This window comes from Hemicordylus capensis, chromosome 6 (genome assembly GCF_027244095.1).
Source record: "Hemicordylus capensis ecotype Gifberg chromosome 6, rHemCap1.1.pri, whole genome shotgun sequence".
Classification (NCBI taxonomy): domain Eukaryota; kingdom Metazoa; phylum Chordata; class Lepidosauria; order Squamata; family Cordylidae; genus Hemicordylus; species Hemicordylus capensis.
In genome coordinates this window covers 22,369,067-22,382,188 of record NC_069662.1, presented here as the reverse complement: position 1 = coordinate 22,382,188, position 13,122 = coordinate 22,369,067, and the positions used below count along the sequence as shown (strand labels likewise).

Genomic DNA, 13,122 nt, shown 5'->3' with positions numbered 1-13,122 from the left:
CGTAATCTGAGTTCATAGCTGGCCTTCAGGAAAGCCCTTAAAACCTATCTGTTTGGCCTGGCCTTCCAGAGTTTTTAATTTGTTGTAAATTGTTTTTAACTGCTGTAAGTGTTTGGCATGGTTCTCCAGGGTTTTTAACTGTTTAAATGTTTTAATAGTTATTAGTTTTATGCTGTTTTTATAGTTCTGATTTTAATTGTTAATTGATTTTAATTGTTTTTACTTTGATATAAACCACTCTGAGCCATTTTTGGAAGGGCGGCATATAAATCGAATAAATAAATAAATTAAATAAAGGGTTTTTTTAGATGGGGAGGCTCTTATTTCAGCAGGGAGAGCATTCCAAAGCTTTAGGGCAGCAGTGGAGAAGGCCCATCTCTGCGTAGCCACCAGATGAGCCAGTGGGAACTGCAGATGGACCTCTCCTGATGTTCTCAATGGGGGGTGGGGTTCGTGATGAAGAAAATGTTCTCTTAAATACCCAAGGCCCAAGCTGTTTAGGGCTTTATAGGTAATAAAACCTGCACCTTTTATTTTGCCTGGAAACATATTGTCAGCCAGTGTAGCTCTTTCAATACAGGAGTAATATGGTTTCTCTGAGATGACCCAGAGACCAACCTGGCTGCCACATTCTGAACCAGCTGTAGTTTCCAGACTACATACAAAGGCAGCCCCACATAGAGAGCATTGCAGTAATCCAGTCTGGAGGTTACCAGCATAAGTACAATTGTTCTGAAGTCGTTTATCTCAAGAAATGGACGCAGCTGGCGTATCAGCTGAAGCTGATAGGAGGCACTTCTGGCCTAGGAGAGGTTTGGATCCAGAAGCACCCCCAGACTGTGTACCTGTTCTTTCCGTGGAAGTGTGACCTCATCCAGAACAGAAAGGTCAAACTCATCTCCCGAGTTTCAACCCCGCACAATGAGTACCTCCATCTTATCTGGATTCAGTCTCAGTTTGTTATCCTTCATCCAGCCCATCACCGCCTCCAGGCAGGCATTTAGGGAGGTTATGCCTTCTCCCGATGAGGTTGACATGGAGAAATAGATTTGGGTGTCATCAGCATACTGATAGCACCCTGCACTAAATCTCCTGATGATCTCTCCCAACATTTTCATGTAGATGTTAAACAACATCGGAGACAACATGGAGCCCTGAGGGACACCATACAAAAGTTCAGATTTTGAAGAACAACAGTCTGCAAGGGACAAGCTAATTAAATTTAGCTTGTTTGAGGCAACCAAGGAGGGCAGTTAACTGGCTCAGTCTCTGGACAGAGAGATCTTGAAGTTAACTCAGAAGTTGACTTGGGTCTGCTTAGACATTCCCAAGAGAAGGAAAAGTGCAAGGCTAATTCTCTTTCAGTTTGCTTGATAGCTGATGAACCTGGGGGCAATTGTCCCACTGCCTGCTAAGTGTACCAACAAGTGGTGAGCCCACGATCCCATGAGGCTCTGAGAGCGTTAAGAGTGGAAGCTACAAGCCCACAGTCCAAGACATGAGCAGCGAGGTTTCTGGGAATTTTCAGAAAGGTAGTGCTGGCAACAAAATACGAAATTCAAAGCACAACCAGTTACAGTTTAATGTCCTTCAGTCTGAGTCCCTTCCTTCCAGCCTCTGCCTTGACAGTTAACTTTGAACGGACTGTACTTTCTAGGTTCTGAGATCCATGGAACTCTCCCTGTCAATCTCGGTACCTAGCAACAATTGTCAACCTTATGTCAATAACCTCCAGACCAAGCAACATAATAAAAACATAAACAATTTTAAACTCTCCCCACCGTAAGTCACTTCTTCACAGGGCGACTCAAAATGGCTGATGATATCTCCAATCTTAGTTTGTGTAAAGCTGGGCAACAACAGCTCATGAACAAAATCTTCTAACACAGTGATTGTAATGTTTGATGGTGTTTTATCCAGTCCAAGTTCCAAAAAGGTTTTTCAGATGTTTTCATCCATTTGCTGGAAAGCCCTCCAACAGAAATGTTTGCCATTACCAGCCAAACTATCAGTGGTATGATAGGGCATGAAAACCAGGTAGCTCATTCACCTTCTGTGACCCTAAAGCATCAGAAGTTGAAGAGGCATCTGTCCCTTTTTAATGCCAGTGACAATCATGCAGAATGGTTGCTGGCATAGCACGGGAAATGGTTGAAGTGTTAATATGACATCTGTGTCAGGTAACTGAATGTAGACCAACGTACTATCTCTTGAAGTTATGTAACAGCACGAAGAACAATGTTGGCGTCTTGCTTCTACCTGAGTACTCTCAATAGCCCTCTTCAGACACCACATCCTATGTGTCTTGAGGAGTCTGTACACACATAGATGTTTTGGGACAAGCAGCATTCCAGGCCAGGGGACATAGCCAGGTTCCACATCCTTGGATCAGCCACCCACACGAGCCGGGGGTAGGGAGCCTTGCTAGACTCTGGGTCTAGCAAAATCAGTGGGGTACGGTAGGTGCAGGGTGGTGGCAGGAGGCCCCCCAGGAGGCCCCCCTGGAGACAGGAGGCCATGGACCGGCACCCCAAGATCCAGGAGTAAGAGTGCCTCTGCATGCCATTAAATATGATCACTTGCTAATTAATACAGATCTGAAACTGACAGTGCTTCTGTCATTGTTCTTTTGGCCAGCCTGATGACATCTCTAAAGTGGAGGAGTAGGGGTGTGTTGCACCTCCCCATGACTAGCAGCAGAAGAATATAAAAACACATAGAAATGCACATAAATGTATAGGTCACAGAGTTCAGCTTTCCTTAATACAGAACTGGGGGACATTTGGTGCAGAAGTCAATGCTGTGGCTGTATGTGCATGTGGGGCACAGTGGCAACCAATACAGGCAGGGTTGGGGGGCGGAGTACGAGTCACAGGTGTGGCTTGTTCACACACCTGACATTCCGTCCTGGCTGTCTCTCTGTCTCTTGCCAGGCGTTAACCCAAGGCAGGCAGGCTGGTTGTGCTCCCTAATCTGCTGAATACCAGGCTGCGTATCTCAGGTTGCAGTGAGGCAAGAGACAAAGAGGCAGCTGGGATGGGGCAAGTCAAGTGCTCATTTTCCACTCCACCTGGAGTAGCCACCACTGGTGGGGCAGGATCCAGATGAAGATATTCACAACAAAGTCCTCTTGAAATGAATAGGACTTGCTCTCGTCATGTCTCATGTATTCCAATGGCGCTTAGTCATGACTAATTTAGTCCTGCCGATTATATGGTACAGCAGGGGCTCTCAGACCTAGGCCTGCAGATGCTGTTGGCCTACAACTCCCATTACCTGATGCTGTAATGACCATTGTGGCAGGGGATGGTGGGAGTTGTAGTCTAACAACGTCTGCAGATCCAAGTTTGAGAACCCTGGCTGCACAGAATATGGACTGGAAAGCACATGAGGCAGCCAACGCACTGAAGTTCAGTTGGATCTAGTTAGTGCTTGGGTGGGAGATGTCCTGGGAACTCCACACGTGCTATTCCTGAGCTCTGCAGCTCAGCTATACCTATACTAAATAAATAGGTGTGTGTGTGTGTGTTGAAGCAGCATGCACTTACCTTTGTCCATGACATTTAACTGCTTAGCTGAGCTGGAAGTTTTTCACACAAGACTTTTAAAGCCCTTTTACTTGCATCTCCTCCAGAATGGAGAGGGTGCATTCACATATTGGCCAGATTTACCCCCGCAGTCCCTGAGAGTTATTGGGGAGCAGCTCACACACAATTCGGGGTTTTCACTGCACATTAGAGTGTAGCCTGATTTATATCGGGGTAAGCCCTCCCCCCACTATTTGCGTTGTTTTTTGGGGACAACTTTGAGTTCACAGTAAAGCCTCCCAATAAACTTGCAGCAAAGCTTGCAGTGTGTAAAAGCCCCTGGAGACTAGGAATCTGGTGGTTTCCAGGAGAAGAGTGTGCATTTGTCAACTTCAGGTTTTGTGCCTGTAAAAGCAGAACTGATGTGCAGATGCTAGCAGGTAGTACTAATTAATCTCCATGTCCTGAAAGGTCTCCCCTGCTGATTTCTGTACATGAAACATCTGTTAGAAGTCAGGAGGAGTCCAGGTCTCCCCACTCCCTGGTCAGCTGCAAATTGTATAAGCAAAATCTATTAGAAGTAACAGGGGCCTTTGTGGGGTGAGGGATCTACTGGGTGAGAAATGTTGGGAATTCTCTCTCTGGTAAGAGAAACCCCTTTTCATTATAGCAGAGTGCACAGAGGCACAACACAGTGGAATTTAGTTAGGCATGCGTGTATGCTGAGAGTAAAGTAACTTGGAGCCAGTTCATAGTTTCAAATCAATATAAGTAGTATTTATTAGACAACTCCATTCTAGATAGGAAAGTGAGGAGATAGAATCTGAGATTCTATCTCCTCACTTTCCTATCTATGTCTAGCTGGATGCAGATGGATTATGCATCTCTGCACACATGGTGCAGGGGAGAGGAGCTTGCATGTTGCAAGGTAGAAGGAAGGGAAGAAGAAGGGAAAGAGGAAGGAAGTGGCTGGAAGGAAGGAAGGACCCGAGATTAGCAATCTACATATCAAAGGGATAATGTCAGAGCAGTAGAGAAGGGATGACCAGTGTCTTGACCCTCTAGCCCTCTGACTCACTAGTCTGTCCTCCTGTGTCATTGAGACAAGAGACAGCGCATAGTCCTTCACTTCCAACAAGGAAACCAGCTTTGGGCTCTCTAAGAGAAGAAAATAATAAAGGTTAAAGGAAGCAGAAAGTAGAGCTGTCCCATTCCCCCCACCCCTCCCCGCATAGCATCTGGCCAGACTGGCAGGACTTCTATGCCTTTCACAGCTGCATGACTGACTGATATTCAAAAGTGAAGCTTTTCTCAGCATGGTGAGAAGGCAGCGATGAAGCACACTCCACCTGCATGAATGGTTCTGTCTGTGTGGTTTAGGGACAATTGAGACATTGGGGCATATTGTACTACTCTATTTATAGTGCTCTTAAAAGCAGCTTAATTCTCCCTTTATTATCTTGTTTCATAGGTGTAGCAGATTAAAGCCTTCGTCTCTGAGCAAGAGGGAAAGGGAGGGAAAGGGGAAATGCTGAATCATCCCTGCTGAGCTGCATGACTAGGCTTCTCCTAAAACTCTTATTTCTGGTAGCTTCAAAAATGTCTGCCGTGCCCCCACCACCACACTTTTCAACGAGCTTGACCCTCCCTGGGCATGGGGTGGAATCCCAGGGAAACTCCCTTTCTCTTGATATTGGAAAAGTACACAAAAAATCCTCCACGTGGAAGCCCCCATGTGGTGAGAAAACCAGTAGTTTGATGAATGTCTGAGGACATGCTTGCAGCAGAGTAAGATCCCCTTTCAGCCCACACTTTCTCCCGAGTTAAAAATCCACTCAGAGAGGCTTGTGAAAGAAAAGAACAAAAAGAAAAACAAGTTTATTCAAATGCTGTATAGACTGCTTCCATCTGAGGCTCTCTCAGCTTTTAGTTACAGGTAAATATATACAGTACAACCACCTAATGGCACAGCGAGGAAATGACTTGACTAGCAAGTGAGAGGTTGCTGGTTCGAATCTCCACTGGTATGTTTCCCAGACTATGGGAAACACCTATATCGGGCAGCAGTGATATAGGAAGATGCTGAAAGGCACCATCTCATACTGCGTGGGAGATGGCAATGGTAAACCCCTCCTATATTCTACTAAAGACAACCATAGGGCTCTGTGGTCGCCAGGAGTCAACATTGACTTGATGGCACATTTTACCTAAAAATACTCAGTAGGTTACAAGTAAACTTCAAAAAGCACCCTGAATTGGTGTGGCACGCTTTAAAAATCGTGGTTACCCAGTTGCAAGGAACAGGTATGTAGGAAAATACAAAAGTACCTTTAAAACCTTACAGAGTCTTTTGCAACACCCTGGCTGGATGGGCAAAGGATAATGTTTCTTAGTTAGGTTACAGATAAACAATAATAGATCAGTATCAGGGATATACAAAGCACACAGCAAAGAAACAGAAAGTCTGATGCAAAATCTGACGAAACACACTTCCCCTATACTAAACTTTTCGAAACCAAAGCCCTGGCTTCCTTTGTCTTGAACTCACCAAATCCTGGAAGAGAATTCAAGCTCCTGCAGTTCTATCTTCCAAGATCTGCAGCCATCTTTCTGCAGCCATGCTCCATGACCACACGTCCTTCTCTTACCCCCCAGCCTGCTTCTTCTAACAAAGAAACTCACCTTCCCCCCAGTGGCTCTCTAGGTCCCACCCCCCAGGTGTGCTGATTGACTGAGCCCTGAAGTTCACCAGCCTGTCAATCAGGACAGGGTTCACTTCTGGATCACTACAATAGGGTATACAGTTGATTTTTATGTATTATTTCTATTATCGGATAAACATCCAGGAGTAACACTAAGAGAACAATTTGTTTTGGGGTGGCTAACAAATAAAGTGTATTAGTTGTTGTTGTTGTTGTTGTTGGGAGCCCACACAGTGCTCAAACCTGGGTAGAGCACAGTTTTCACTTTTGTGAATGACCTCATTGTGTTTTCTTATTGGTCAATGACTGTAATGAACTTTGATTAACTCTCCAGTGTTTGCCCGTCAAAGAGCTGTTAATGACACAGAGGCCCTCAACACTGCCAGAATAAAAAGGTGAGCAATTTGTTCCTCTATTAACTCTTCCTGTCCTGCTGCCTTTCCTTTATTCATGCCTTTTGGGGGATTTCCTTAGTCACAGCTTCAGTGCAATGCAACACCAGCTCTCTAAACCTGTTGATTACTTTGTGTTTGTGATGGAAGCAGCTATAAAACATTTGGCGATTAGGATGGGATCTTAGTCATGCTACAGTGGGCATCCAGTGAACAATAGAGTGCAGGACTGAGAAGGAAAAAGTACCTTCAGGGGTTGTGCAGGTCAGGAAGCTAGAAAAACAATCAGCGGCAGCAACAGTAAATGCAGCATTTCAGGAATGTAGGCCAAGTTATTAATTATTATTATTATTATTATTATTAATTCAATTTCTATACCGCCCTTCCAAAAATGGCTCAGGGCGGTTTACAAAGAGAAATAAAACAAATAAGGCCGAACTGCAAGACAAAATGCCACCTTTCTGCTTGCTGGGAATAATGCCAAAACTATATTAAAGTGGCCATATTTGTGTTGCAGCCAGGAAGATTTGTTTTAACTATTTATTAGAATTAGAAGATTTTATATTTTTAGATTAATAGATCATAATAGATTCTGGTAATCTGTATAGCTGAGAAGTCTGTTTTTTCTTTAGTAGTGGTTGTGATTGTTATATTATTCGTATGTTACTGTTTCTGGTCCTTGACTGAAATAAATATGACAGACTGACTGACTGTTGGAGTGGGCCCTGGACGAAAAGTGAAGGTTCTGCTCCCGCTGCTGTATTTTTGCTGCAGAATAACTATAAGGACATGGTGAAAAACAAAATATTCTTGGCATCCCCTTCCTCTCACTCCTATACAAATAATATTACACACTCCTCACCCATGCATACCCTTTCACACATTTGATTGCATCCATTCTCCTGGCTCAGAAACTTAAAAACCAACCAACCATATCTACTACAATTACCTCATATATAACTTCTATTTTTCTTATTTGATTGTTCATGTGTGTTCTCTCTCTCTCTCTCTCCCTCTCACACACACACACATACACACACACACACACACACACCCATGGATACTGACTTTCATGGGGAAACTAGATTTTCCCATATATTTCATGGGAATCCCAGACTTTGCTTCAGGATTTAGGTGTAAACTGAACCCAGTTGCTAAGGTATGTCAGGGTGGGGAATAGAGAAAAGGAGCATTGTGGTTTTACCCTGTTTTTTAAAAAACATATTTTCAGATCTTTCTCAGCTTCAGAAAGGGGGTGAAGAGGAGTGACAGGCAGCATCTCTCCCTCTTCCTCTGATGCTCAGCAGCATTTCCCTCTGCGTGGAGTCTGTCAGACAGAGGGAGAGACCTGCACCCTCAATGAAAAATGTTTCACTACACTCCTGTAGAGGTGGCTGAACGTGAACACTAACTATGCAGTCACAAGGAAGGAGGGAGGGATGCTGACTGATACTCTTCTTCCCTCCCAACTTGGAGAGGACTCATCTTGTTTGAAGCTGAGATGAGTCCTCCAATCAGGAACCAGAAGTGTGCCGGTGAGTCAGGGAGTTGGGAATGGAAGAATGAAGAGCGAGTTGTTGCCCAGACAGTGGGGCTACCCTCCCTCAGAGGCCCAAGGACATTTATCCCCCCACTCCCACCCCCTATTCCAGGGATGGGGAACCTTGGCACTCCTGCAGATGTTGGCCTACAATTCCCATAATCCCTAGCTATTGGCTTCTGTGGCTGGGGATTATGGGAGTTGTAGTCCAAAAACAGCTGGAGTGCCAAGGTTCCCCATCCCTGCTTTATTCAGTTATAGGTATGCCCCTGGACCTAATAATCCCCCACCCCCAAAAATTATTTATCTGCCCTTAGTTATCTTTACAACCTCTTATCTCTAGACACAGCTTGGTAGTTCTGGGGATTCCCTGCCTTTTTCAACACTCACCTATTATTTGGACAGGACGTGGGAACTGCAAGAGGACACCTTTCAGCTCTTAAATTGTCCATCCAAAGGGAATCCCCTTGAATTGTATTGCCTTAGGTAAATACCCCCAGCTTCCACTGAAGGAGTGGAAAATCCCAGTTGCTGAGAATGCCAGGCTACCTTAAATGGAGTTAGAACATCTGATGTTAAAACATCCACCAACAACTGGAATGAGAGTATTAAAAATAATACCTTGGATAAACAAACAAAGCTATTTTATATCTAAGTAGAAGCATTTCCTGTGAGCTCTGCTCGCGCCCTTCCCTCTTCTCTGCTCCTGTGCTACTTCCAAAGCTGGCAGGGGTTAGTTTTGAAAGGGGTCTGGTCCCTACCAGGGGTGTGGGGCAAGGCAGTACGAGCAGACTATCAACAGGTAATGCTTCCATTATATGCTAGGTAAAGTTGCACCTGTTAAATGCTTGCCTGTCAAACCACAGTTAAAAGTCCAGGGCCCTCTGGCCCTTAAAAGGAACTCAGCAGCCGTTCCCCCTCATGAGGTACACAGTTGGAGAGGGGTAAAAGCTGAACACAAGCACTGAGGCCGAGCAGCTCTGAGGTAAAATGAATTAAAATTAAAGAGGTGGCCACTGTCCTATAGAAGCAGCCACACTACCACTTCTAAGGATCCAAGGCCTATGTGACTGGGGACATGCCCAGTCCACCCCATGAATTAAACAGTTCAAGTCTAATGGCTGCCCTTTATTTTCAAGACATTTCTCCCATATCTGCCAATTGTCCCAGTTTTCCTGAGATAGCCACGAATTCCCACCATGTTTCCCGGCTCATGGCCACACATAGCAGAATCATGACTTCCCAACACTCCATGCTCCCCCCCCTCCCCAGCTGCCTCCCGGCTGCTGCAACAGGCTTCGGGATGCAGGTGGCCACGGATCTCATCGGAAGTCTCACAATGCAATGAGATCCGTGGCCAGAGAGGAAGCCAGAGGAGGCTCTCTTGGCATGGGCAGCCCTCCAAAGGTGGGGGAGTGGGTGGCCAGATATATAAGTGTCTGGCCATGAGGCGTTGTGTTTCAGAGCTTATGACTATGGAGAGAAGGGTCTGATTTTGAGAGAGCTGACTCACTGACTGCTTTTCAGAACATTTATTCAGTTTATATAATCCCCATAGAAGGGTCTGAATTTTTTTGGGGGGGGGGGAGTGCACTGACTTTGCTTTTCAGAGCAATTTCTCCAGTTATATTCCCTGCAGAATAGGGTCTGTTTTCATTTGAGAGAGCACAGCCTTTGCTTTTTAGCAGGGGCGTAACTAGGTTGGAGTGGGCCCTGAGACAAGATTCTTAAATGGGCCCCCCCGCCGAGAATTTTTTAAATTAATAATAATAATAATAATAATAATAATAATAATAATAATAATAATAATTTGATTTCTATACCGCCCTTCCAAAAATGGCTCAGGGCGGTTTACAAAGAGAAAAAGGTGCCTCTTTGCCCAGTTAGCAGGGGACTTTTATTCTCACATTTCTGTCCTCATTCAAAACCTACAAAAAACAGATGTACAAAATTGAGCAAATGAGAAGACACTAGAAACACTAATTATTAAAATGGGCCCCTTGCTGCAGATTAGCAAAGGAGACTTTCAGCCATGCAGGGTGAGCCTATGTTTGTTTTCTCAGAATTCTGAACCAATTCAGTAAAGTTTGATTCCAGGAGGTTTTTCACAAGAGGCTTTTAAAGCCCTTTAACACACATCTCCTCTGGAATGGAGGTGCTGCATTCACATGTTGGCCAGATTTACCCTAAGGGGAAAAAAATATAAAAGCACAACACATGCGTCACAGTTCTCACTCATGTCTCAGTTCTCACTCAGACCTGGGTTGCAAAACAACGTTTTTAGAGCTATTTCTCCAGTTCATATTTTCAACATAACCCCTACAGATAGGATCTGATTTCATTTGAGAGAGACTTAGCTCTGAAAAGCAAAGTCTGCGCTCTCTCAAATGAAATCTGACCCTACTCCATAAGGATTATAATATAAACTGAAGAAATGGCTCTGAAAAGAATTTTCTTCAGTTTATATTATAATCCCTATAGAGCAAGGTCAGATTTCATTTGAGAGAGTGCAGACTTTGCTTTCCAGAGCTATTTCTCCAGTTTATCACCAGTATAATAACCACAGAATTGGGTCTGGTTTCAGAGCACAGACTTTGCTCTTCAGACCTATTTCCCCCGCTCTGAAGAGCAAGTCTGTGCTCCGAAACCATTCATAAGATCCCTACAGAGTGGGGTTAGATTTCATTTGAGACAGCACTGACTTTCCCTATACCCCTGCAATAGGGGAGTTATTTCATTAGGGAACGTTATCCTCATTGCTTGGAAAAGCACTCTTTAAGTGTATGTTTAAGACCCTCCAAACACCAGTATGCCTAAGGAGAAATCAAAGCAAAAACATTGTGAAACCACATTCAATTCATCATATTCTTCAGATGGCAGAAGAGTCATAAAGTCATCTAGGAAAGGGAAGACCTATGCTTTAGGAAGACCTAACATGTGCCTGTGACTTCTCGATATCCCATGGTGGGATTCATGATGTAGAACTGCATATAATGACTGAAGCACAGGACAAATGCAGAAAGTCAGAAGAGCTTAAAGTCTTCCCAAGCACCGATGAGCACTTGGTCCAATCCACACAACCCAGTGACAATCAAGGCAGTGAAAGCAGAACTGCTTTTCTAGGGGTTTGTACTGCAGCATAATTTGTCATTTGCTGTGAATGACAGTTTCAGTAAACTGATAGGCAGAATGTTTCCAGACAGTGAAATAGCTAAGAGATATACATGCAGAAGATACACCAAAGCAGGAGGCATCCTGAGCACTCTCTCTACTCTATGGATAATGTTATACACCTCGATCATGTCTCCCAGAAGAGTACACAGTACTGTACTCCAAATGTAGCCACACCATGCTTTTCTATAAAGGGCATTATAATATTAGCCGTTTTATTTTCAATCCCCTTCCTTATGATCCCCTTCCAAGCATGGAATTTGCCTTACACTTGCTTACATTTGCCATTTTGTCACCCACTCCCCCAGTTTAGAGAGATCCTTTTGGAGCTCCTCACAATGTTTTGGATTTCACTACTCTATATAGTTTAGTGTTTGCAGATTTGACCACCACTGCTTATCCCAACTGCTAGCTGATTTATGAAAAGGTTAAAGAGCACTGGTCCCAGTACAGATCCCAGAGGGCCCCCACTTCTTACTTCCCTCCATTATTATTATTATTATTATTATTATTATTATTATTATTAATAATTCGATTTCTATACCGCCCTTCCAAAAATGGCTCAGGGACACTTAACGTGGCTCATCACCACGTTAAAAGGTGCCTCTTTGCCAAGTTAGCAGGGGTTATGCAAACTACTCATTTATTCCTATCATCTGTTTCCTGTCCTTCAACCACTTACCAATTGAACCGGTCCCCTTATCCGATGACTGCTATGTTTACCCCTGCTAACTTGGCAAAGAGGCACCTTTTAACGTGGAGATTCTATTAATTTATCAGGGGGAGAGTAACTGGCCCTCTCCACCCCCAGCACAGGACCTCCACTGACTGTTGCTGGTGTCTATCTTGTGCTTATTTTTAGATTGTGAGCCCTTTGGGGACAGGAAGCCATCTTATTATTATTATTTTTAATTTCTCTGTGTAAACCACCCTGAGCCATTTTTGGAAGGGCAGTATAGAAATGGAACAAAATAAATAATTAACTGAGCAAAGAGACCTTTTAAAGCAGTGATTCTCTTATATTTAGCAGGGGTAGAGCGATTGGCTCTATCCAGCCCCAGCACAGCATCCTTCCAGTATTGCTGGTATCCAGGGGCAAATCCAGCAGGAACATCAGGGGGTGCAACAGGAATCCCCCCCTCTAAAATATTTCCCCCCTCTATGTGTAAAACTATTGGGGCATGGATTTTATTTCTCTTGCAAATGTCCTATGCCAAGGATGTTAAACTCAAATCTGGGCCAGATTGGATTCCGATACACCTCTGGGTCTTGCACACATAGTCTTGGACCACCTTCTGTCACCTCATGCCCATCTTGCACCACCTTGTGTCTCCCTCCTCCTCCTCCCTCCCTCCCCCCCTCTCATATTCCCTTTCTCCCCACCCCACTTGCCCTGCCACTTAAACTAAGTGAATTCCCTACTTTGTACACCAACATAGACCCAGGGAAAGATTGATTAAAAAAAAAAATAGTAGAAATTCTGAACTTACCTGCCAATACCAGATTTTGCATGGACAATCCTGCCACTCTCCCCTCTTCCTCTCTCCTTTGCAGAGGTGTTGATAAGTACTTAAAAGATCCAAGGTTTGGGCCTACAGAGTCTGCTCAGGACCCACAGCTGCCCCACATTTTGATAATTAAAACCTTTAATACCCTCTTAAAAAGGTATCCAATGCTCTCCTCTCTACGAGTTTGCTTTACCGCTAAAAATGAATCTCCTTTTTCTCCTGCAATCAATATGCACACAGTTGAGAACTAGTGTGTTGTAGTGATTATTGTATGTATGTATG

At 44.2% G+C, this 13,122-nt stretch overlaps 1 protein-coding gene across 1 annotated transcript in view; it reads right to left on the bottom strand.

Annotated features, from left to right (window-relative positions):
- The window catches only part of FLT3LG (fms related receptor tyrosine kinase 3 ligand), a 123,415-nt gene extending 110,557 nt beyond the window's left edge, over positions 1-12,858 (bottom strand). Inside the window, exon 1 of the mRNA XM_053262538.1 lies at positions 12,823-12,858. The gene's annotated coding sequence lies outside the window, so the exon portion shown is untranslated. The remainder of the gene's footprint in view (positions 1-12,822) is intronic.
- Positions 12,859-13,122: the final 264 nt, after the last annotated feature.